This window comes from Triturus cristatus, chromosome 3_2, assembly GCF_964204655.1.
Source record: "Triturus cristatus chromosome 3_2, aTriCri1.1, whole genome shotgun sequence".
Taxonomy (NCBI): Eukaryota; Metazoa; Chordata; class Amphibia; order Caudata; family Salamandridae; genus Triturus; species Triturus cristatus.
The window spans coordinates 344,239,496-344,265,154 of NC_140584.1; the positions used below are offsets into that span (position 1 = coordinate 344,239,496).

The following is a 25,659-nucleotide window of genomic DNA, read 5'->3' on the forward strand; positions in this document are numbered from 1 at the left end:
CAAATATCTGCCTCCTCCGCAAGCTCACGGGGATCCATCAACTTGCGGTCCACCAGATGTTGGCGCAGCTCCGGAAAGCACTTATCCAAGAGGTGCTCCCGTAAGAAAAGATTGTACACCCCTTGGTAGTCCTGCACCTAGCTGCCACGCACCCAACCATCTAGTGCCTTTCTCGCATAATCAAAAAAATCCACCCATGTCTGTGTGGACAGCTTATGGCTGCCACGGAACTTCTGCCTGTACCTCTCGGGGTTAAGACCACATTTTTTTAGTAAGGCCTCTTTCATGGGGGCATACCTGACCTGATCCGCCTTAGCCAAATATAGCAGGGTGTCCCTGACATTGGGAGGTATATACCGATATAAACCACCTCCCCAATTACTCTTGGGTACCCATTGGGCAGTCAAGGCTACCTCGTATGCCTCCAACCATTTAGCAATGTCGTCCCCCACTGTGTAATTGGCAATGACTTCCTTAGGTAGGTAGAATTTTGACTCGTGAGACTCTTTAGGTATCCTGCCACCATTGTCCTTATTGGACGCATTCAATTGGAGGGCGCGCAGCTCCAACTCTTTCAGCTGAAGCTCGTGCGCCAGCTTCTTGTCCTCCATTGCCCATCTCTTGTTCTCTCTTTCTCTATCCCTTTCATGTTCCAATTTCGCTAGATCCCACTTTAATTGTCTCTCTTCCCTTCTGTCCTCGTACTCCTCTGGAGACGCGCTCCTCCTAGACCCTGTCCTACTACTGGCCCCAGAACGTCTCCCTGGGGGCACATTTTCAGACATATCCACATTAAGTATGTCTAGTACTTCCTGGGCGCTCTCCTCCTGAGGTGCATCTGGCGCCTCCTGTCCCTCATCCTCTCTCCCTTCTGGGTGGGCCTCTACCCATGCCCTTATGGCGGTACGGAGTTCCGGTCCTTTGGCCCTCCGCACCCCAGGCACCCCCATCCCCTGCCCGAACTCTCTCAGTTGCTTCACCGAGTACCCCTCGAGGTCAGCTAACCGGAATTCCATCTTGACAGGTGGGGACCTAGATACTAAGGAAGAAATTCCTAGGATCTGGGTGACAGTTGCCAGCTAACCAGGATTCTCTTACACTCTCAGCCTGGACAGTGGAATCAATAAATGCAGCAAATAATAGTTGCAGAGCTTTGAAACAACAGGCGTTTAATTGTGGCGCCCTCCGCTTCACGGAAGGGTGCTGTATGGTCACAGGTCCTAATATCCCACCGCTCGCCAACAATGTAAGACCTGGGGTCTCCAGGCCCTAAGGGGGTAACGTGACACGAGCGGCTGGGCACCCAAAGGCTTGTGTGTAAAGCGACCATACAACACACGCATCCTCTGAAGCAAGGAACGCACACAATAAGGGATGCCACACTGTAGAGATTTATGCAAATAACTCAAGTTTATCCAAGCAGTTCGAGATAAATGCAGTTCATGGGATAACAAGGCAATTCATAAGATATAAATGCACTTCATGAGATATAAATTCAGTTAATGAGATGACAATGGCAAGCTTCATTTATATTAGCATTGGGTTCGCCAGCACCATATTCACCAGCATGATATTCACCAGTAGGATATTCACCAGTATGATATTCACCAGTATGATATTCAGCAGTATGTTTCCTGAAGGCTCTAGGCCACCCTCGTGTTTCTCACTCCCCATGGTAGGGTTGGGGAGCGCAGCGCCACTCCTGGGGGCGTGCAGGGACCTAGGGCAGACCTCGCGGGCCTACCGCTACCTTGGTTACCTGTAGCGCCTCAGTGGCGATCACCGCGCTCTACGCGCTAAGCGGGCCTTGTACACCTCGGGACAAATCTGACGAACACAGTACTACTCGTAATAACTGAGCATTTGACTTCTGAGGAGAGCTCACGATCATACGCTCCTCGTAACCTTTAATTAGGGACACCTTCAGAGCAGAGCATTAGAACATAGCGCCACTCGTAACCAGCACGCAGTGCATACTTCAGAGCAGAGCATTAGAACATAGCACCACTCGTAACCAGTAAGCAGTGAATACTTCAGCACTGAGCATTAGAACATAACGCTACTCGTAATCAGTAAGCAGTGAATACTTCAGCACTGAGCATTAGAACATAACGCTACTCGTAATCAGTAAGCAGTGAATACTTCAGCGCAGAGCATTAGAACATAACGCTACTCGTAATCAATAGCAATGAATACTTCAGAACGTAGCATTTAGAACATAGCGCTTCTCGTAATCAATAGCAATGAATACTTCAGAACGGAGCATTTAGAACATAGCGCTTCTCGTAATCAATAGCAATGAATACTTCAGAACGGAGCATTTAGAACATAGCGCTACTCGTAATCAATAGCAATGAATACTTCAGAACGGAGCAGTTCACGGAGCACAACGATTCTTACGGAGCGAGCCTCTCGCACTCCGGTGCAGTTCGTGGGGCACAGCGCTCCTTGACAGTCTGCAGAACAGGGGGCAATCCCTCGGAGGGGTCACAGTTCTGGGTTAACGGGGGACTCCCACGGAGGGGGAACCAGGGTCTCAGGGTGCGGTGCTGCTCCCGGTCGATAGGGGGCGCACCGGGGTCCTTCCCAAGCCTCCCGGCTTACCTTGATCACGACGTCTTGAGGCGTCTAACCCAGCTCCGGCCTCCGCAGTTGATCTTTCCACGATGGGGGCAGGCCACGGCCTCACGCACCTCTCTCAGCAGCTGCGATGGCAGCGACGGGGCCCCGGGCTTCTCCGCGGGCCTCGCCTCGATGAGGGGGCACACTTCAGGCTTCCGGGCCGCGACGGTGAGCGCGCTCTCGCCCCCGCGATGGGGGGGGGGGGCAAATTAAGCGGAGAGTTCCGCGCTCAACGGGGCTTGCTGCAGGGGATCCTAGGCCAGGACATGGAGCGCAGGGGTCACAGCGCTAATACCTGGTCGATCCCCAGCAATTCCACAATCAGCTTGGCATCTGGTTTCAGTGTTCAGTCTTGACACGAAGTCACAGCATTCAGTTTCAGAATTCAGTTGTTCTATAAAGTCTTAATGGCGCAGATGTCTCTGGCGCCCTTGGGGGTTCTGTTCCTGGGGGGTAGGGAATGAGTCGGCGACTAGGTCCTTCCTAGTCAGGCTGGGCAGAGGTTCCCTGGGTCCTCCTACTGCTGGGCAAGGTCAGTGGGTTTCACAGGATCCCTCACTCACTTAAGAGGCAGCACCTAAATCCTGTCACTCTCAGAGGCATAAGTCCCTGGCTAGGCCCTACCGCCTACACTCCTGCGTGGATTCTCCAGCTCTGCTTTACCCCACTGGCCAACTCACTAGAAAAAGTTCCCCTCCTTACTTAAGTAGCCCTGGGTCAGGTGACCTCTGGCCAAGGCGGCAAAAGTAAAACCACACCTCCCTTTTAGAAGGTTCCAGCACATTCCAGGAGCTTCCCCATTCTACCTATGGGACAAAAAAGGCGGGCTGGTGTCGCAACATTGTTGTGGGGTTCCAGCCAGCTCCTGGCAGCTAGGGTGCTACTAATAAAGACCACTCTGCAGTATCAGGGGTCTGTGGCAGCCATCTTGGGAGAAGGGAGCACCTGCACCTTAACACTGGTTGGCAATGAAAAGGCGCCCGGAGACCTAAGTCCAACATCAAAATGAGGGTGGAAAAAATGAGGCACGATCAAAAATAGATGGGGAGACCACCATAGGGCTGACAGGTCCAACAAAGGCTATTTCAGATATCTCATTTGCAAAGCTTGTAGACCTCGCCCAGAAATCGTCTCTGTTATGTCTCTCTTGATGGTGTTGCTTGGACACCATCAAGAATGATGCTTCTCTCGATTATTAACGTCCTTGTTATGATGCTTCCTATTAAGATACCTAAACTCCTAGGTGGAGTCAATTTTCCTGACTTCTCAAGCCATCACAAGGCTTTTGATATTAAGCAAATACAACCCTACATATCTACACTGGCTGATGTTCCCCACAAGGTGTGGTTCTCTATGGAAAAAGCATTTATTGCTTTTCCCATAATCACATTTTTTGTATGCCCACCCCCCCTCCCACCCCCCAAAATTCTGGTTACCTAGAACTGTCTCTCATTCAACCAATAGACTGAAGCCATTTTTTATCTCGCATTTTACCCCCCTTAACCAACTTCCTTAACAGTCCTATCTGGCATAACAATTGTTTTAGGAAACAAAGCAGGGAATACTTATCTCACAATTATATAATTTAAACTCCCTCATCTCTTTTTTCTACTCTCTCATCAACCTACAAACTCCTTATTCACAGTTGACCTCAGTACCAGGTACTTTCCACTCTGGTTCAAGATGCCTCCAATGAACTTATATCTCCTGTTACTCCACATCCTACTTCATCTCCACAGCTGATTGTAACTTCCAGGCACCCTAGAGCAGCTTATAGATATACATTTTTTAGAACGTCTGATAGAATATGGAATAAGATACATTCCACTGCACGCACAGCCAGCCTCACACAGACCGTATATTTCTCTTATACCAGACTTTTCACACTGATGAACGTCTTTTTAAGCGTAAACTCATACAACATGACACTTGTTTGCATTGCCACATCCAGCAGGGTACAGATTTCCACAAGTTTTCATCCTGCCCAGCTTTGTCCACTTTTTGGTCCTTAATATGGGCTTGCATTGGAGCTATTACCCAGATTTACATAGCTATGTCATATGATTTACTATTTTTGGGTGGCTTGCACGAAATTTGGAGTTCACACAAACTCCTTAGGGAAATTGGTTGATCTCTTGTTTTCTGTAGTAATTTGTGTGATTACCTCTAATTGGAAATCCACAGAGAACATTACTCTTAGAAGGTGGTGGAATTCAGTATGTTATCATCATAGACTTGATAGTTAGAAACCTGATATGCTGAAAATCTTCTTTAAGCGGCATCAGCGCTGGATGCCACATTGTAATTATCTGTCAAAACTGTCCTTCCTAAATATTAATTGTATTATCTGTTGTACTTATTATGATATATACTTATTTTATTTTGTAGTTGCTGTACCTATGGTTTTCTTCTTTTTTCCTTCCAAGTCAATCACTTGATATCTCTCCTCTCCTCTCCTCCCCTCCCCTCTCCTCTCCCATCCATTTCTTTTTTTTTCTTCTCTATTCTAAATTCGTGTTTTGATACTACATTGCCATATCTGCTTAACTCATTTATATATTTGATATACATTTATAAGTACAATGTTGATTATCTGTCTGTAGTCACAACTGCCTATCTCTGTTTCCAATCTTATTTTTAATGTTCTTGGACTTGGCTCAATAAAATGTTCTGTTTTAAAGTAATTTTCTTTCAAATGACTCAGAAGTCTGACTTGAAAAGTAAAGCAAAAATATTTTTTCAAAATGTACAAACTGTGACAATAATCATTGCTAGGATTTAGCCTATAGAGAGGTTCCCATAAATCTATATCTCCGTTGAGGTTTCTCGGTACAGGTGACCTTGTCTTGATCCGAAAAGAAAGTCGCATATTTAAAGACAAACTGAATTTGACACAGGTTTGCAAACCCACTTGATTTTTTTTAGTGGTGGCACCAAAACTCATGGGCAGGAGAAACGGGAGGCTGGGACTTGCAATGCACGTCCTTTAGCTTCCTGTTCAATGCATAGTTTTGTAAATCCAGTGCCTCAATATTATTTCTTCAAAGTTCTCTATCTTGTAATTTCCTTGAGGCCGGTCCATCGCAGGCTACTGGAAGAGCAAAGTGCCAGGTCATGGGGCAGCATGCAACAACCTTCACTCCTATGCAGCGTGGAGTGCATCTCCTGGTATGGAACAGGTAGGATGACTTACCTTCTGGATCAGGGCAGTCGGAGTAAACAGTTAATTAGAACCAATGGGGTGTGGCGTGGAGATATTACTCAAAAACTATAAAGTTGTACTGACTTTTCGAGGCAAGGAGTCGTATGCTTAGCATAGCTAGGGGAAATGGATTGAACAAGGGAAATTCAAGCATGCGAATCAGGAGCAGTCAGGTTAACTGAAGAGCATAAGAGGGATGGCTGGGCTAACCCCGGTATTAGTCTGGAGGCCAAGGTGCAAATAAGGCAGACCTCTGAAGAACAAAAGGCAAGAGATGGGATTGCAGATCCCAGTAGACAGACACGGGAAACCTGTGGACACAGTTTCAAAGCTTGTACCAGAGGAGGTGGTCATAGTGGTTGAGAGCTCGTCCATGCACAGTTAGCAGTCTGACTAGCGGTGCTTGGAGGAACTGCTTGTTTCAAAGACTGGGAGTCTGTATCAGGCTCTATTTGAGTATGCCTGAGCAATACTTCAATTTCCAAGAAGGAACAAGATGGCGTCCTCCGCTGTTGCGCATGCGTTTGGTGTTATGGAAGACTTGCCGACTGGCAGGAGCTCGACGATACACACCGAAGAAGTCCACCCACCGAGGAGAAACCTCTGTTCCGCTGTCGTGCACCTCTTAACCAATTGTAAAATCTGGTACGGTTTAGTAACAGTCTGTCATGAGGCACGGGTCTGACACCAAAATACTCTCTGGTGGTGACATGATGCTGAACATTTTAAGTCACATAAAATGTATAGAGTTGAGAGGTCATGATATTCATTCATCGCGTTATAGGTTACTAATTATCCACTCCTAATGGTTAATGGTGGATGTATGTTTTTCAGTTGGACTTTGATCGTCTTTCAGTACTGTTGCATTTATTTTTGTTTTTATGCAGATGTCACTTCCTGTGATGCCACTGCTGTTGACGTTTTTTGTCATGCAAACATAGAATGCTAATTAGTCACCTCAATTTATTTGGGTCTGGACTTCGGATTTTAGCCATTTACATGTGCTGGCTCAACCCTTGTTGTTGTCTGTCTGTACGACAGAATGTGGAAGTTGGATAGAATTTATTTGCAAGATTGTATTTGTTAAATGAAATAGTCACGTTTCCCTGGCTCATATAATGGAAATTATTGCACGAAGCACCACATTGCGTGTCAGCATTTAGTTTTGAAGTAGCCCTGGGTTGGGTAATAAAACAACTCATATCAGGAATGCGCACTGTTATCCAAGTACAGACGAATCCACGCAATATTTGCAGGCAAACCAGTTACTGTGTAAATGATTCACACTTAGCTTTAATATATGTAACTTCCCATGTATACATACTGAAAATTTGGCATGGATAGGTTACTAGCAAACTGATATTAGACCAACATGATGGTGATGGCCTCTCTTGCAAAGCTTGATTTGTGCCGGTGGGTGTGGTTGGTGGGGACTAGCATTACTTGTTTGGGGACCAGGAATCATTTTTCATCAGACTTAGACCCAAAGCACGAAAGAAAAAAGTAGAAAAGGGAAAAAGAAGGAAAACGAGAAAGAGAGAAAAACACTGACAAAGAGTTATATATATATATATATATATATATATATATATATATATATATATATATATATATATATATATATATATATAAGAAACAGGGGTGAAAAATGCCCTGAAAGGGTGAGGTAAACTTAGAGGAAAGGCTGGTGGACGAAAGAAGCATAAGTTGGCACCTGTCGCTGGCCTCGGCATTCAGCAAGGCCAGTGACAGGCTCCTAAGAAAAACTTTGGACACCTGCAATTATGTTTCATGCATATATTGGTTTATTTATTTTACAAATAAAGCACTGTCATGCAAAACACTGCAAAGCTAATATTGATTGATGCCTATTTTCATATTTTTACGTAGCCAACCTGACATAAAGCGACATGGATGGCACGGATTTAAGACTGCAATGACGTTTCTAGAATTTCCACATAATTAGTTATGTGCCTATAATTTGACCTGCAGCGCTTCCCTAAACCCATACAGGTTCATATAAAGAGACTCACCCTTTAGATTAATGTTTCAAACACCACTTAAGGTTCACCTTCCACCCCTTACATAATCCGATGTGGCGTATCCTGTTTTTTGTGATGCGTGGAGCCTCTGGTATGGAACATTTCAACTTTCCAGTGTCACCTCACTTGTTACTGTTGCGCTCCGGGTTCCACAATGTGTTTCATTACATCTTTATTGCTATGTTTATGAGTGCCATAATTGATGTGCTGAACCAGAATCTGTCTGCTATATTTATCCACAGACACATCGTCAGGTATTGTGGAATGGGTGACGCCTTGATTATTTTTTCTGTGCTGGAGTGGTTTGCACATATTACAAGCCGAAGTGGCAGCTTTGATTGCCACGTTCAGCGCAGACTCTCTCGTGGGCTGGGAGAAGAGAAGATTTCACTATTTAAAAACAGATCTCCTTAAAACGTCTTTAAGATCACAGCATGCAGACTTGATTGCACACAGAAATATATGAATATTACCATTCAGCAGGCAAAATTCCCGGAGGACTGCCCCTGCTTTCAAGGTTATTCCTCCCTGGCATGGTTTCCTGGAATCCTCAATTCCACAAATTATCCTATGAAAGTTTTCCACTCTTTGCTGTGCAGGATTCTAGCGAATTGCGTGGAATGTTCAACTCATAGTTTCAATGAATTCCCCCAAGTTCGAAGAAGCGGCGCAGAACCAATACGTCATCCCCTCCCGGCTGCTGGTAAAGTTTATCCCCCAGTTAACCTTGCCCAGGAGTTGAGCTTTCTCATCAACAGTTGTCTGCATATATATCTTGGGAGCAAAATAATGTCTGTGTTTATCACCAAGATACATCAGCAAGCAATATTAAGGTAATGGTTGAGCAGACGGAGGGCATTTGCGTCATTGATGAAGGGCTCAGTCACCAGTGAGGTCCTTTCTCTGATGAAAGTAGGCCTTGGGATATGTGGGGCTGTGTGGTGGACATTTTGTGGCGTTACTGTTGTGACAATGTTTCTAAATAATAGGGATGGCAGGATGACACTAGAAATCCTTTGACACCGATGAGTACGATTAATTGGTGAGGCTCTTGCTACTCCCTTCCCTCGATATTTTTCTCCCCTGTTTTTTTTAGAGAGGTACATGTATTTCAGGAGGGGGTAAAGAATAAATTCATTACCTTTAGTAACAATATTTGTGTTTATTAATATGTCTTCCAGTATATTACTCAGGCTATGAATATTCTTTAAGCATTAGACTGAACCCGGACAACTTTTTTCCCCCAAAATCGATTTCCTGTATGGTGGCGCCATGCAACACCGGTTCTAGCTACACCCACCCTGGATGCATATATACTGTGGGATCATATTATACGCAATACTAACGCATACCCCCGCTTATGCAGTACACGAAGAGCTTGACGTTAATTTCTTATCCAATCAGGTGGCAGTTAAACCCCTGTTGTGCTGGGTAAAAATAGGGTCTAGGGGGTATAAGGACCTAAATCGCCTGACATTTCAGACTGCCTGTTATTAGAGCATGCCTTTAATATTCCCTGGTTACGGTATGTAAAGGAGTCTTTTTTTGCTCTGGGTAGGCCAGATGTTTTTCTTTCATGTGACTCTGTAATGCCTCAGGACCTTCACGCTGTAAAAGAACTGTATTTCAAATATACCTCTGCCCACCGCCAAAACACCGCGCTCCGGAAACCAACAGTGAGGGCGCATGACTTGCTATAGACAGGGCAGGGCAGGAAAAACTGCCTCTCCACCCTTACAAGGGCATCTGACAAGTTTCTAGTCACCTGTTTTAGGCTCAACCTGTTTCACCATCTTTTGGCATCTCCCTCTGATTTTGTTCCCCCAAACATCTCTAGGTCTCCACAGGACACGTTACATTTTGTGCTTTTATGCAAATATTTGATCATCCCAAGAAGGCAGTTCCTTTGCCCCTCTTTAAAGAGCCTGAAGTTTAGGCAAGCCAGAGTGGCGCTTATGCATTTACAGCTGTTGCCTAATGAACTCACACTTTGTGCAATGACAAGTTTCTTGCAGGCCGACTATAGATCAAGACGATCTAGACCCGATTGACCACCGAATGGCTATCCTTGTATTTGCACAAATAGTTTTTACTCCTTTTTAGCCACCAGTGACCAAGAGTAAACTGGAAGTGTTGTGGTTTAACTGGATTTGTAATGACGGTTTTCCTATTGCATGATTGTTTTTTATATGGTTGCTATTACTTCCGAATAATGATTTATAAATAACTCATAAGGGAAAGGAGGGAGTGTGGCAAGAAATCTGCAGTGAGGTGTAGTGTGCACCACAAACATTATTACTATAATTGCGTTACTTTTTTTGACTGATAGATACTTTTCCTGCAGATTCCTCACCTTATGAATGAGTGCTAATTCTACAGAAGAGTAAAAAAGTAACTTAAAAAAACTTACCTGCAGCCGGCTGCGTCGCACTTTTCTGCTCCCATTCTCCAGGCGGCACAGGCTCCCAGAAGGCCTTGCAGGCAATCCTAAAGCTGCTGTCACGCATGAGAGCAGCTTCAGGATTGACCTGAGCGCCCTCAATTTGCGCTCCAGGACAGACTGGGAGTCTCTGCTTGCTCTCTCCCACCTAGCTGCGTTGCTGGGTTGGAGAGAGCTTTCACTGCGCATGACAGTGTGGCAGGCCTGAGATGGCCGGCCAAACTATCATGCACAGTAAAGGGAGTGCACCTACCGCTCCCCTCAGTGCCTGTCACGCACCAGGCCCCGCCCCCAAGACTCGGCACGAAAGGAAAAATAAAACAAGTGTTTATCCTCGTTTTAATTTTTTGGGGGGCAACGCTCTTCCGCCATAGCAGAGAAGCTGCCGCTGACTGTGGCAACAGCTTGCTTACTGTTAAGCAAGGGCAAGTGCAAAATGTAAACTTCAGAAATATGGAATTTACTCCCTCAGTCTCACCCCAAAAAATAAACTTAAACCACTGGCCTGCATAGGCTGACTTGATGGCAAGCTTTTTGACAGCTAGGATGACATCCAATACCTTTGTTGGTAGCAAAAGGATCAACCTCCATGCACGTGGATGAAGTGACTGAGGACTAAGGTGGAGACCTTGATCATCAATGTGGAAACAGATCGGCATTCCAAATCTTCCTTGCCCAATGTGAGGCGATTAGAATCATATGTGCTCAATCTTATTGCAAATTCTGTAGGTAGTTCAATAGTAGAGGGATCAGGTGCAATATAAGGAGCAAACCCTGCCACCAGTTACCACCTAAGAGGGACTGTTTGGAAGAAAGTGCACAGCACAGAACAAGGGCAAAGAGCTCCATATAGGGATGTTCCAATGGTGAGGAGGAAATGTTTATCACTTCGGGACGAAGATCCTATTCATGATCCTTTAGTGAAAGGTGGCACAGAGTATCCACTTTCATATTCAAGATGTCTGCTGGATGGGCTGCAACTGGGAGACTGTCGCATTGCATAGCCCTCGTCCACAGTAGTATGGCTTCCCAGCAAAGGGCCAAATAATGTCTGTTGATATAATGACAGTGTACAACGTTCCCCAAATGGAGAGAAGGAAAGCCTGTAGGGCAAGACAGATCGACTACAACTCCATGATATTTGTGTGCAGGGTTGCTCTGATGTGGAGCAAAGGACTTGTGCTATCATCTCTCCAGATATGCGACCAACCCAATGGTGAGGCATATGTAACTCAGGTGGCCTTTGACTGAGGGTGGTGAAAGAATGACCCACCATGAGTTTGGAGAGGCACATCCACCAAAAGAGGTCTAAAAGGACAAACTGGATAATCTCCACTTGAGTCGAGAGACACCTCTGACTCTGCAGTCAATGTCATCGCTGGCACCACTAAAAGGCCCTGCTATGCAATCTGCAGTGTGACACCAACAGGATGCAAGAAGCCAACAATCCCAACAGGTGGTGAACTTGCAGAATTTGTGTCAGAACTGAATTCAGCAACATCTAAAACATAAAGTGAATATTTATAATCCTCTGAGGAGGAGGGAAATCTTTCATACATAACTGCCCCAATGAAACTCAGCCTTCAAGATTCAGGAATCCAAGGACACCATTCTCTCCCCTCATTGAGGGTTCAGGAGCACCTACCTACAGGGCTGCATTTTGAACTTGTCCTGCTGGATGAAACAGTTGAAGAGCCTCATGTCCAGAACTGGTCTGAGACCCTTGTCCTTCTTGGAAAGTAAGAAGCAAAGGAAGTAAAATCTTGTGCCACTCTCCTCCACGGGCACCAACTCAATGGCTCGACTCCCTTTCTCAGCAGAGCAAATACATCTGCCTCCACGATAAAGGTGTGCTGGGGGATAATGTTCCCTCCATGGTGTACGGTCGTATTCTCCTTCCCTGAATACCTGACCATGTGTATTTAATGTCCTGTTTTTTATTTTAGCCCTGGGATCACGCTAATTTAAGCGTACATGCAGAGGTCTAGGCCTGCTAATTGACATGAGTAAGTTCTTCAACTTTCCTGTGACATGGAGTGCTCCACCAAGTGCACCCTCATTGTTAGACAGTGGACTAAAGTCCCTCTCTTGGATTTAGCACATAGCGCAGTACTGACAGCATACCATATTTTGTGAATCCATCTCTGTGGCCAGATATTTTAGCCCACTGGCCTACTCGTGTAAACTACTACTTCTATGCACTCACCCAACTCCTATTGCTAACATACCAAGTGTATGTTATGTATTTTTGTATGCATAGCCTGTGTATTACATGCATGGTGTGTGTGAGTGTAGCAGAGTTATCGAGGCCTGTGGGATCTATCTTGGTTACACCTGGCCTGGCCTTTTACACAAGTGGAGTTGAGATTGTTTTACTAGACAGTGGATGTGTATTGCTGACATTCTTGAAGCTGGAAGAAGGAGACCAGGGAAATGACATGTGGGAAATCCAATTAGGCTTTTTGCTGAGGCAGGGGCTGCTGATCAGACTTCCTGAAACACTGTCATTTGGTAAATGGTGGGGTGAAGAGTGAGACTGCAGAGTTGTGCAAGGTAAATGGGACATTTTAGGTGTGGTCCAATCCTTATGTCTTCATACTTTTCAGGTGGATGATGACAGCCAGGTACAGAAACGACAAACCTCTTTGTGCCTCTGTTGTGGGTGTTCCATCCTGGAGACAACCCTGCTGTAAGAAGCATCACTCTACACAAAGGCTGTGTCTGGAAAGCAGCTTGGAGAGGGCACTCAAAAGCACCACCCAAAACCAGTTCTGAAAGCACAGACAGTGGATACATGTCTCCTTTCTGCTGTTACTGTATAAAAGTGGGATCGACTGCTCCACTTGTTGTTCCAAAAGACACACAATTGATGGATGGAATGCAGAACAAATCAAAACATTCACCCCCCGTCTAGAGATCTAGGTTAAAACCATCATTCTTTTGCTCACCATGCCACCCCAGTTTAGACCTGGCCATATGCAAATCAGTCTTGACCCTGTGCCTCATGGGAACAGTCCAGCCCGAACTGCCAAGCCAGGTCCTCCCTGGACCAGAAACAAGCAACCTAGGACCAGTTTCGGGGTTTCACCCCTCTTCAGCCAGGATAGTTTGATTCCAGTGGCACAGTGAGCCCAGGACCCACGTCTGGGCATACCTGGTGCACTTAGGGCGAGAAAGCAAAAGGCACTCAATTGATGGACGGAATGCAGAACAAATCAAAACATTCACCACCAGTCAAGAGATCTGGGTTAAATCCATCATTCTTTTGCTCACCATGCCACCCCAGTTTAGACCTGTCTATATGCAAATCAGTCTTGACCCTGTGCTTCATGGGAACATTCCAGCCCAAACTGCCAAGCCAGGTCCTCCTTGAACCAGAAACAAGCATCCTAGGAACGGTTTGGGGGTTTCACCCCTCTTCTGCCAGGATAGCTTGATTCCAGTGCACAGTAAGCCCAGGACTCACGTCTGGGCATACCAGGCGCACTTAGGGCGAGAAAGCGAAAGACACACACTTGATGGATGGAATGCAGAACAAATCTAAACATTCACCCCCAGTCAAGAGATCTGGGTTAAATCCATCATTCTTTTGCTCACCATGCCACCCCAGTTTAGAGCTGGCCATATGCAAACCAGTCTTGACCCTGTGCCTCATGGGAGCAGTCCAGCCCGAACTGCCAAGCCAGGTCCTCCATGGACCGGAAACAAGCATCCTAGGACTGGATTCGGGGTTTCACCCCTCTTCAGCCAGGATAGCTTAATTCCAGTGGCACAGTGAGCCCAGGACACACGTCTGGGCATACCCAGGCGCACTTAGGGCGAGAAAGCAAAAGACACACAATTGATAGACGGAATGCAGAACAAATCAAAACATTCACCCCCAGTCAAGAGATCTGGGTTAAATCCATCATCCTTTTGCTCACCATGCCACCCCAGTTTAGACATCGCCATATGCTAATCAGTCTTGACCCTGTGCCTCATGGGAACAGTCCAGCCCGAACTGCCAAGCCAGGTCCTCCATGGACCAGAAACAAGCATCCTAGACCGGTTTCGGGGTTTCACCCCTCTTCAGCCAGGATAGCTTGATTCCAGTGGCACAGTGAGCTCAGGACCTATGTCTGGGCATACCTGGCGCACTTAGGGTGAGACAGCAAAAGACACACAATTGATGAACAGAATGCAGAACAAATCAAAACAGTCACCCCCAGTCAAGAGATCTGGGTTAAATCCATCATTCTTTTGCTCACCATGCCACCCCAGTTTAGACCTGGCCATGTTCCAGTCACCCGTTCTTTATGACCAAGAAGGGAGGTCTCCAACTGGAGCTGGTTATTGCCTGCCAGGTGAGAGGACGTCACTTGAGTCTACCCCTTGTTAGAATGGCTGTTTACCTGACTTGAAGCAACTGGAAGCCAACCGGCCTGCCTGTTGAGAGGGAGAAGGAGTCTGCCAACTCTGCAGGAGGATTAACTGTTCAGGAGGAGCCTGGTGCTAGTGGAGTCAGCCATAAAGGAGGACTAAGGAGAGTGATATGCGTACCACGGTGTTGGCGGGTGACAGGCTCTCCACCCACAGTCCCTGGAGGGAACTGTGATGACGTGACCTGAATATCACTATAGCACATCTGGGGCTGGGATCCCAGTCGTAGCGACCTGTACCACCATTGTTCCAGGAAAAGAGTGGCGTGTACTTGGACACTGATCCTAGAAGAAAATGTAGCTTGATTTAGCTGCCATGCCAGAAGAAATCTCTGCCTGAACTAAGCCGCTTTTCTCAAGATTACAAAGGCCAGTGAGTGGTCCATTGTGTAATCTGATATCATCCTTTGTGTGGCTGCACTGCCCGTGCAAACTGGCTTGTGCATGGCCAAGATGAGATCACCTGCCCACCTTTTTGGTGTATGATCCAGACTTCTGTGAGGTTCCTGTCTGCAAGACAGCAGTGTGCAGCAATCAGAGATGTAATACAGCCCCCTTGCCGAAGAAGCGTCTACCCCAGGGCCTCCTCTGCGGCTTTGCGCCTCTTCTGAGTATTATTGCCCCTTTTCCTTCTCAGGAGTTAGATGTCATTACGTTCATGACCAGGCGAGCCTACTTTTAGGGTGCACACTTGCATGATCACGTTTCCTTCTCAAACTACGCACAAAACTAGCGTTTTCTCTTTTGCATTTTCCAGTGCATAGAGATCTTCTGCTCACATTTTGACTTAGAGATATGGCTCTCTGAATTTGACAGTAAGTAGTATTTTCATCCTATTCACAAGCATGGACCTCATTGCTTCATGCTTTAAGCACATTTTTTAATCATTTTATAGGATTAGAACACCAGCCCTGGTCCTGAGGAGACCTCAAAAAGATAGAGGTTGAAACGCATCAGCAGTTTCTGGCCACCAGACTTGGACTGTGTTTACTCTCTAGTTAGAGTTTGTTGGATGGGACAAAGGGTTGAATATCTGTTCCCTTCCTGTTGTTCCAGTGCAAATTGGCCTTTCTTCATTGATAACAGTGCTAAGAAGAATTTGTGAATAAATAGCAACCATGTGTACATGGAACTTGTTGGGCTGCTCTTCGCTCTATTTATTTTCGTGATGTACTATGAGCTATTGTTTCACGCAATACACACATTTTGAGTTTTATGTTCACGACTTCCTCACTTGGGTGTATATTAGGAGCAAATACAAACATGTATCCTGACATTAAAATATGAATTTTTACTGATGTTTGTAATTTTTAATGCACATATGTCAGGGTGTGGGAAAAATGTTATGTTCAAAAACGTTGCGAGGTCTGACTGATGCTTGTGGTTGGCCTCATTATCCTTTGTAATTCAATGTATAAACGAGCTGATGAGGCCTTTTGTTTGTGTTTCTCTTCTAATGGCCCAGCCTCCCCCCACTTTACATGGGCCCAACTCTACTCTGGTGATTGATTTTCTCTGGCCCACAGCCACAGAGGAGACCCTGCCAGAGCTGCTCATTTGAGTGCTCCCTCAGAAATGGGAGAAAGAGCATGTGGAGACTTAGCTGGTCAGCTACCCAACCCCACCGAATGCACCACAAAGTGAGTAATCAATCCTCACCCAGTGAGAACTGCAAAATGAATTGTGAAAGAATGAGTGTACTTTGTTATAGAGGGGGTGATCTGTTTCTGAGCCCAATCGCCTATCACTCTATTAATTTGAATCTGGAGTGATCCACCCCGACCAGAAGGCAAGACTGGAGGGAAGTAGCCTTGGACACCAAAACTGCATCTTGCCTGAATTGCAAATCTTGTATTTAGTCCCATTTTGCATTAAAGTACCTTTCTTCTTGCAATTAAAGACCTCGGTTGGAAAAATTGATATTAGGGGTTGTACGTGGCCCAGCTTGCAGAGCCATAGCAGGATGGACCCTAGAATATCAGAAGTAAACAACCCCAAACCACATTGGTGTGGCCCTGTAGCCACTGCTATCCCATGGCCCCCTGAATGGTGTGTCAAACAAGGCGTGTCCTAAAGAAGAGCACTACGGACAGAAAGGGTAAGCCGTCTCCCTTGCAGATCAGCTAGAACACCCAGCAATCCATTGTAAACCTCTCCCAATAGGTGATAAAGTGGGAGATGCTCCTCGTACTGGAAACCGGCGATAGAGGAGGGAGGAGTCAAAGATGTTTTGATGCTAGAGATTCAGCAGGAAATGGGAGACTGCAGCTGCTGCTGTTGCTATTGGCAGCAAAGAGGCTGTGGCATGACTGTCCTTGAAAATCTCATGAATACGGCCTTCTTTCCATAGCTCCTATCTCCTATAAAGGGCATGTCCATCAGTGCTTCCTGGATATCTGCTGAGAACCCTGTCACACGCATCCAGACTTGCATGTGGAGTAGAACGGCCATGGCCATGGATGTAGCAATTGACCTAATCATTGAACAAGTGATTCTGTTGGCATTCCAGGATGTATTTGGATGCACCCAAACCATAGCTAAGCATATCAGAGAATGGCTTATTCATATCGAACAGCCTTGTACCCCATGGTATTTAGACTCATGGTCTCGAGGAGGAGTGGGTGATGCATGAGAAGTCAACTTAGTTGAAGAGTCCTAAAGCACCAAGCTTTCCAGTGATGGATGTATAGACAAGATTTTAGGATCACTGGAGCTGGCCTATGGCCCTGTGAGAGCTAACTGTTGACTGCGGGACCAAAAAGGGTGTCACCAAAGCAGCAACCATAGGCTCCAACATTGTTTTTTCACCAAATAGCAGAAATGGATCCAGCCCATGGTGGAGTATCTCCCTAATACTCAAAGGAGTTGGCCGTCTTTCCACAGAGCCTTTCACCATTCAAGGGCATGTCTATTGGTGCTTCCTGGACATCTGGTGGGAAGCTTCTCAACTGCATCGAGGCATGCCTGTGGAGTATGATGTCCATGGCCATGGACCTAGCAATTGACCTTGTCATGAACCTAGCCATTGTGTTGGCATTTCAGGGCATATTTGGATGCATCCAAACAATAGCTAACAAGATCAGAGAATGGCTTATTCATGTAAAACAGCCTTGCAGACCATAGAGACAAGGCTTTTGGACTCATGGTCTAGAGTATAACTAGGGGGTGTGTGGGAATTCAACTTAGCCAAAGCTAAGGACCAAGGTTTCCAGTGATGGATGCGGAGACAGGAAGTTGTGATTACAAGGAGCTGGCCAATGACCCTGTGAGATTTGTCTGTTGACTAACTGCCCCAAAAGGGTATCTCCCAAGCAACAAATACGGGCTCCAATACAGCTTTTTCAATGAACAGTAGGAAAGGACCCAGAGCAGAACAGGAGACAGCGGAAGAATTTCTGTCATGATGTTGGACTTTGCCTCTTCTGTAGCTAAGGTCAATTCGAGTGCCACCACCGCCTTCCTCTGGAGTTGAGTTAAGGCTATTAGCATTTTGTAAGTCGAGGAAAAGGCCCACATCCGTACAATACAGTAGCAGGAGTTTATCATCCTCCCAGTCATCTTCCTTTGTGCACCATTAATCTATGTTGGGCATTCCAAGGCATCAGAGCTGACCATTCAAGTGAATTTCTGGGCTCTAGGGAGATACTACACAATGGGCGGGTCCTCAAAAGAGGCTTGGCGCTTTCTCTTGTCATTCTAATAGTGTCTGCTGACTTCACAAGCAGCAGAGGCAGTGATGAAAGATTCTGCAAGGACAGGTGCTGGCACCATGATCGGTGATAAAGACAGAGGGTAGGAACCTTGGTAGGCATGGGTTTCCTTAGTTTGGAACCTGTGAAGGCACGGAGTCAGGAGGTGCAGTTGTAGAAGCTGCTAGATTCACCAAACCCTCAGAACCAGGGCTACAGTTAGGGAGTGGCCAAGAGTGATAAGGGCCAATCCTGAATATATGTAGCAGGCCTGTCAAGCAGCCTCAACCTAGGAAGGATGGGTGGATGGCGCCAGAACATCAGTTTAATCTTTTTAAGAACTATAATCAGCTCTGAAGATAAGGAAGAGACCTGTACCAGGGAATGACGTCTCTGAGGCTCCAATGATCTTGTGAGTGGAAACATTTCCTTGAAAAAGAGGAAGGTTTCTCCTTTCTGTGTTATTTCTTGAGTTTCTTGTGGGAGAATGCCTCGGGGAAAGTCTCCTTTTATCACAGATTATGGATTATGATCAGACTCGAGACAACACATTCCTATGTTGTGTGGATCTGATAAAAATATCTTGCAACACTATCTGCAGGGTTTATACCCCAAAACGTTAGGAGGTGACATGACACCTAGTAGCTGTTGAATTTGCTGACAACTTTAGAGGAGCTACTAACCTGAATTGGTAAGGTGTGGAATAAACAGGAACTGATACCTGGGTGCTATATGGTGCTCTGTCACATCCAGGGTAGATGGATCCATGGCTAGAGTCCCACTCCCAATGCATCATATGGTGGTGCTGGAGAGCTATTGACGGGGAAAATGTAATCTCGATCCAATCTGGTACCCAAAGGATATTTATAAGGTGACTAATCAGCAGGAAGAAGTATCCTTCAACCCCTCCCCCCTTGTTCCTACTCCTGTTCCTCCCTCCATACCTTAATTAGACATTACTTCTCCTCCAACCCCCACCATGCCCTTCCAGAGGCCGCTGAGGTCCCCTGTCCGCCCCTTCCCTCCCATTTTTCTAGATGCACGCTTGCTTTTTCCCTCACCCCTTCTCCTACGTACTTTTCAACATTTAACCTTTCTTCTTTTTCCTCTTTATTGTCCAAAGCCATCCGCTTCTGGTCCTTTCTTCCCCAGTTGCAATAGGCACTGCAAAAAGACTATTACAGCCAATTTTGTTTTTCTTTTTCCCTTTGCTTTCTTTCCCCTATTTTTACTTTCCTTTGTTCTTGGGAATTGATTGTGTAAACCATTCTGGATTTTTTTTACATACTGGAGATTCTATCTCAGATCCGATATATGTTTATCCGCAAACATCATTAGATTTCCTCACTTTGGTATTTCTCCAAAATATAGTTTCACTAACCGCGTTGATCAGGTTAGGGTTTTCCATTTTGGATCTTCATCAAGTTGAGGGAGTGCTGTCAGAAAGAGGTGTAATCATTTATCAACTTCATGCTAAAAATTGTTGACCTTACTATATGTCACGCTTGAACTTTGTCAGCCTTTATTCATCCCTTATCAAGCCCATGATCCCCACAACAATCCCTGCTCTCTCGAAGCATTTACCTGAAATTGATGCAAATATGTTTATTTCTTGCTATGTCTTTGACCATGCCTTTTGACTAGGTTCGTACTATAGATATACCATATATATATATACATAAATTCATATATTTCAGAATCATACATGTTAAACCTTTGCAAGAGTCAATTCAGAATCTAAGCTGGACAACGAAATTGCCTTGCTATGCGCCAATTACACCTTCTATAGGTCTTCTAGAACTCAGCAGCCAGACCAGAGCTGGGACTCCCTTCAGAGGACACGTGCCCCCAATATAATGCCTACCTACGAAGAACAGGTTCAAATTCAAATTCCTGATCTTGAAGCACAAGTCAATCTTGGGTAATTCTTCAAAACAGAGGCTACCTCTGCATTACTTTACTTGGTGTTTTTTCTCCGGCACCCAGAATACAGGTGCCAGAGTTGGTAGGCCCAAACTTCAAAATTTCATGTCCTAAAGTACAAATGTTTGCTGTTACCCAACTAAGGTACCTGATGTTGATGCCCAATATTAACCCATAAGTGACTGAAACATGCTTCATAGGTCATCAACCATGAGCTAGCTTCTATCATTTAATATGGCGATGGCCACTAGTAAGGGTATGTAATCAAAGAGGCGATAGAGCGAAGACTGGCAAGGAAAACTTTAATGACCCTAAAACTTGTAGCTAAGTCTTGTTTCCAAGAGGAAAAGAGGTGAACACGTGATTGTGTTGATATCATTGGCATTGCAAGTTGCTAAATGCTGCATCGCAAAGAAGTGGAAATCCAGGGTAACGGCAGCCCTCAGGCACACACTGTAAGTACGATGGTAAAACCTGGTAATGGGTCACACACCATCTGCACCTGCATTGCCTTCTGCGTCTGACCATTCGAAATTTGATTTCTTTGGTTTTATCATATTTCTTTATTGTGTAATATCAGCAGTCAGATGTCTTCTGGGCCGGGATTTGGGTGCAAGAGAGGTGGTAATAATGAGCTGGATAATTTAAAATAAACCAGACAGCTGTTCCTCCCATAGTTCAAAACACATGCCTGCTGATCCACCACCCCAGAAACCAGATAGCATGTTCATTTGATCCAGTGGTTTCGCTGCAGTGTGGTCACAGCCACAGACCTTAGCAGAGGGGCGCTTTATGATTACAAAGGCGCTGTAACCCTCACGTTAAAGCATTTACTCACTGTCTAAATCGCCTGAACCAAATACACTCAACCTTAAATAAAAATACTACAGCTGTAATACTCGTTTCACGTAGGTTCCGTGCTTCTTATCCACATTCAGCTTTTAGCGTCGTGATCCAGCACATACATATCGCCATTAAAAATGTTTACAATAAATCTGGTGTAAAAAAAAACCTGTATCTTTTTTTGTATTTTGATTTTCCTTTGAATAGCATATAACTTTATAGCCGTGTGTATGCTTCCATTAAGCCAGTTTGGCTCGCACTGACGCCGCATGCGCTGTGTTTGTAGACCCTGCATCCAGGGAAGGAAGCAATGGTGATGGGTGACAATACATTCTGGCTGTTTCTCTGGGTCATTGTCATTACATGTACATGGTGCTTTGGTGACACTTGTGTGCAGGTTTTTGTGGGTTTGGGAACGGGAATAGCCTCCCGAAGGAACAGCATGGTCAGCGGACATTGATGAACGTTCAAAGTAGTGGGCCATAAAAGGCAGCCCTGAAGAGTGGTGGCCGGGGAATTTTGAAAATGGTGGGGTGGGGTAAAAACTTGCCCTCAATTGCACTGAGCAAGCAAAGGAAGAGAGCCTGAGCTCCTCCAGGGAGACTTGTGGAGAGAGGGATGTTCTCCTCTGAGGAAATATAAAAATGAAGCCAATAGGCTACGTTTGAATAGTAAATTATAGAATATTACAATGCACCTAAATGGGCTAAAAATCTATCGATTCTGAAGAGGTCCTAGTAACTTGTTCCAGGACTTTCATGCTGTGCTGAGCAAGTTTGCCCACCTTCCATGATGTCCCTAAAGTGACTAGAATCAGCCAGGGGTACTGGAAGCAGTTAAAGAATATGTCTATTCACCTGGCTTTGCATTTTTTAAAATAATGTTTATAACATCTTTCTTAAATTCTACATCCCACTTCCTTTAATTTTTTGGTTTGACACCCTCCAATTAGATTCTAAAATTAATTTTATGGCTGATTATCTTCTTGGAAGGGACAGGGAGATAAGACTAAAAGTAACACAGAGCTCATCCCAGGCCTCTTAGACAACAAAGGTTGGCAGGTTTTAGAGGCTGATACAACAAAACTAACAATCAGGTTAAACAGGCCTTACAGCTGCAGAGGCAGGCGGGTTACACCAATCTTTCAGGCCCACGCAGAAATACTCATAATCTCTTAAACGTCATCACCACTAGAGATGATGAAATGCCTCCATATGAGTCATGAAATAACAGCCTTAATAGATAATGGACTCTGGCAGGAAGGAGACGTAAGCAATGAGTGCTCCAAATTCTGCATGAAGTGGCACTCAAATATCAGCTTTAAATACCCTACCTTCACTTCAGGAAAAAGCTAGGGTTGCCAAGGGTCGCAGATGTGACCCCTGGCTTGTTCCTTGCTACCCCTGCCACTGCCTTTGTGACCCCTGGTCTCACAGGTGACATAATCCGTACCTGGAACACAGGAGGAGCTCACCCTAATGGACGTCGTTTGGAGCTCCATTTTCATGGTTTCTTTCAATTTTTTATTACACAAATAGTGACTAGTATTATTCACTATTAGTGTAATACAAAATGGAGTATAATTAGCTGGACTATGACCCTATTTGACAGCTAAAGCAAGTGCACAATGCTTTTACATGTATGTTGTCTGCATGCCCGCAGGTGTTTGTTTATCTGAGAGTGTGTAAATGTGTGTGAATGTTTAAGAATGTCTGTCTGTGACTCAAGGTAAAGGTGAAATGGTGTGTGATGTCACTTCTGCCATCCCTGGCATTTTGGTGGATTGACGCCCATTAAGTACAAAACACAAGAGTTGAGTTCTGTGCCAGTGTGCCTGGGTGAGGCACTGAGAGGTGGTCGACGTTTGCACTTGTAATGGGAAAGTGAGTTAGAGATAGAAAGGGCAGAGGCTGAATGCAGCTTGGCTGCAGGGGGGCAGCGTTGTGGTTGGAGGCAGGGAGCTCTTGTACAAGGTAAAGGGGTAACAAGAAAGAGTTCGATGGAACAGGGGAAAGGTATAGCTTTGTTTAAGAACTGCTTGCATCAACGGTGTTAGATGGCGAAGGAATATTGCTGAGGAACAGGCTATATTTGGGTAAGTGACAGATGGGAAAAATGTGGAGGCTGGTCAGTGGAGTTCAATGATTGGAGGTTTATAGTGTGATAAGGCATTACTTGAAGACGTGTGTTTTTAGCTTAGGCTCCTCGTACTACTGTGTGCAGTGTTATGTTCCTTTGTAGCCAGGTTTGCATTCTATATTTCTGTACGTCTCATGCATTCATAATCATATTTTGGAAATGGGCGCAAACTGTCCAAGCTCATGAGCGTGTTAGTTTCTGTAAATATGCACATTCTGAAACCGGATACAAACTTTCATTTTGGATTAATAAACTAAAATTCTCTCATGCAGGCATGTCATTTGCATGAAATAAAACAAGCCCTGTCCATAAAAGGTATCAGGTTATTTTTAGAAAGTACTGATATGGCCCCAAACATCATTGTGTCACTTTCATCACATACCCACATACCAATGGATTTTTATGGGTAGATTCTTCCTCATATGTTCCTGTATTACCATCGCATGCAAGGAATGCACACCATGTGCCACGAAGGTTTACCACCGTAATGTCATGGATGGGCACCATCATGAAATGTTTGCCCACAATATGTCAGGAATTACCAAAATGATGTCAGCGCAAGCATTATGCCACACCTGGACCGCAGTGTGCCAAGAATGCCCTCAAAATACCAAGAATTACATTCCTACTGCCAGGGCCAGCCTTACTGCAGCAGTGGACACCATCATGCCATGGATGCTCAGTGGCAGCCAGCACGAATTGGGGTGGCGAATGTGTCTCTCTTTTGCCGTCACCGCATCTCTCCTCCGTAAGTACCGCATCTCTCCTTCGTCTTCTTGCCACGTCTCTCGCAGCCAGGAACAAGAAGCACATCCAGGCTTCCCTGACCAATCACAGATTGGTCTGAGTACCGTGGTTCGGCACTCAGCCAGGGAATGACAGACTGGGCATGGGCTCCACCGAGGCTGTAATGCATCCTGTGTGGAGAACCTGCAAAGTGCGCATGACTGGCTGGCCCGAGATGGCCGGCAAATCAGTCACTGCGCACTTACAGTATGTCCAGCTCTCCTCCCACCTGCTCTGAGAGCAGAGCAGCCCCGCCCCGGAAAGACACCGCAGCAGGAACATCTAAAATGATAATAACAATGAGTTATTATCATTTTATTTTTCCTTTTTTCCACTGCTGAAATCAGCGGGGTGGTGCTCCTCCGCCTTAGCGGAGGAGCCGCCACTGTAGATGCCTGCAGTATATCATGAATTACAACCAGACAGTCTAGATCAGCATTTTGTAAGAGAGTTGGAAATTATCATGCAATTAAGCCCAACACTGTCCCAGGTATGAATGAAACCATTAATGCAAGGCCAGGCTTGTGTCAGGGATGAGTGCAGTGGTGAGCAGACTGGTGAGTGGTGGGTGCAGATGTGACCGTAGACTATAGGTTTATGTAGGTGAAGTTTGTAAGGATCAAAGGTACGCTCCATTTGTGCACAGTGAGTGGATCTAATTCAGTGAGGAATATAATGCATACCTGTATGTTTACACTCAGTCCAGTCGGTGCCATTGAGAGTTCTTGCCATAGGACCCACCGAGAAGGAAACCAGATCTCCTCCTCTTACTGGCCGGCACTATGCTATCAATTGTGTTAGTCCATGCATGTGCAATATTTACAAAAATAGTACAGCTCACGCACCAGACTTTTTTGCCAACTAATGTAAACATGTTACAATATTTTTGCAAGCTCATATATATTTTCTGTCGCTGAAACATTATATCTCCACATTATGCGATGTAAGAAAGTTGCCAAAGGAAAGTTTTATGGTTTCACTGCCTTGTTAAGTATGGTCAGTTCTTAAATGTGCTTGTCGTTCTTGCACTGCCCATGCTAATCTGAGAAATGTTCTTTCGCATTTCCAACGTAAATTCAACTCTTTGCCATCCCTGTAGTGTTTGGTTAACCGAGATCTTTCACCAAACCTTGGCATTCGTCATTTTTTTGTTATTTGTAATTATGTTCATCTGCATTGTGTTGAAAGTGGGGAAATAATCAAGTCTGGTAAACTAAAAAATATCTCTAACTTTTTGTTAAGTGTGGAATACTTTACAAATGTTTATGCCATCCTGGGGTCCTGCTATTCTAATATTGCTGAAGCAAAATATTCTTGCTCTGCACAACATTTCAAATTTGAAACAGAAAATAGAGCATTTGTAGTGTTGCTTTTTCCAACGTACCTGCGGCACATATATATATATATAAATATACTTTTAATTTAATTATACTTGTTTTATACAGCGCGGACTTCAACCTTGCTGGTTTTAGGGCACCCTGCAGCAATTTTCATTTTACAGCATGGTATACAAATTGACAAATATATACACTTAAAATATTTACATAGGCTTATG

General features: G+C 45.1%; 1 long non-coding RNA gene across 1 annotated transcript in view; it reads left to right on the forward strand.

Moving 5' to 3' along the window:
- Positions 1 to 25,659, forward strand: part of LOC146857343 (uncharacterized) — a 152,096-nt gene that overhangs the window by 76,204 nt on the left and 50,233 nt on the right. Inside the window, exon 2 of the long non-coding RNA XR_014979565.1 lies at positions 16,190 to 16,364. This is a non-coding gene — a long non-coding RNA (uncharacterized LOC146857343). The remainder of the gene's footprint in view (positions 1 to 16,189; positions 16,365 to 25,659) is intronic.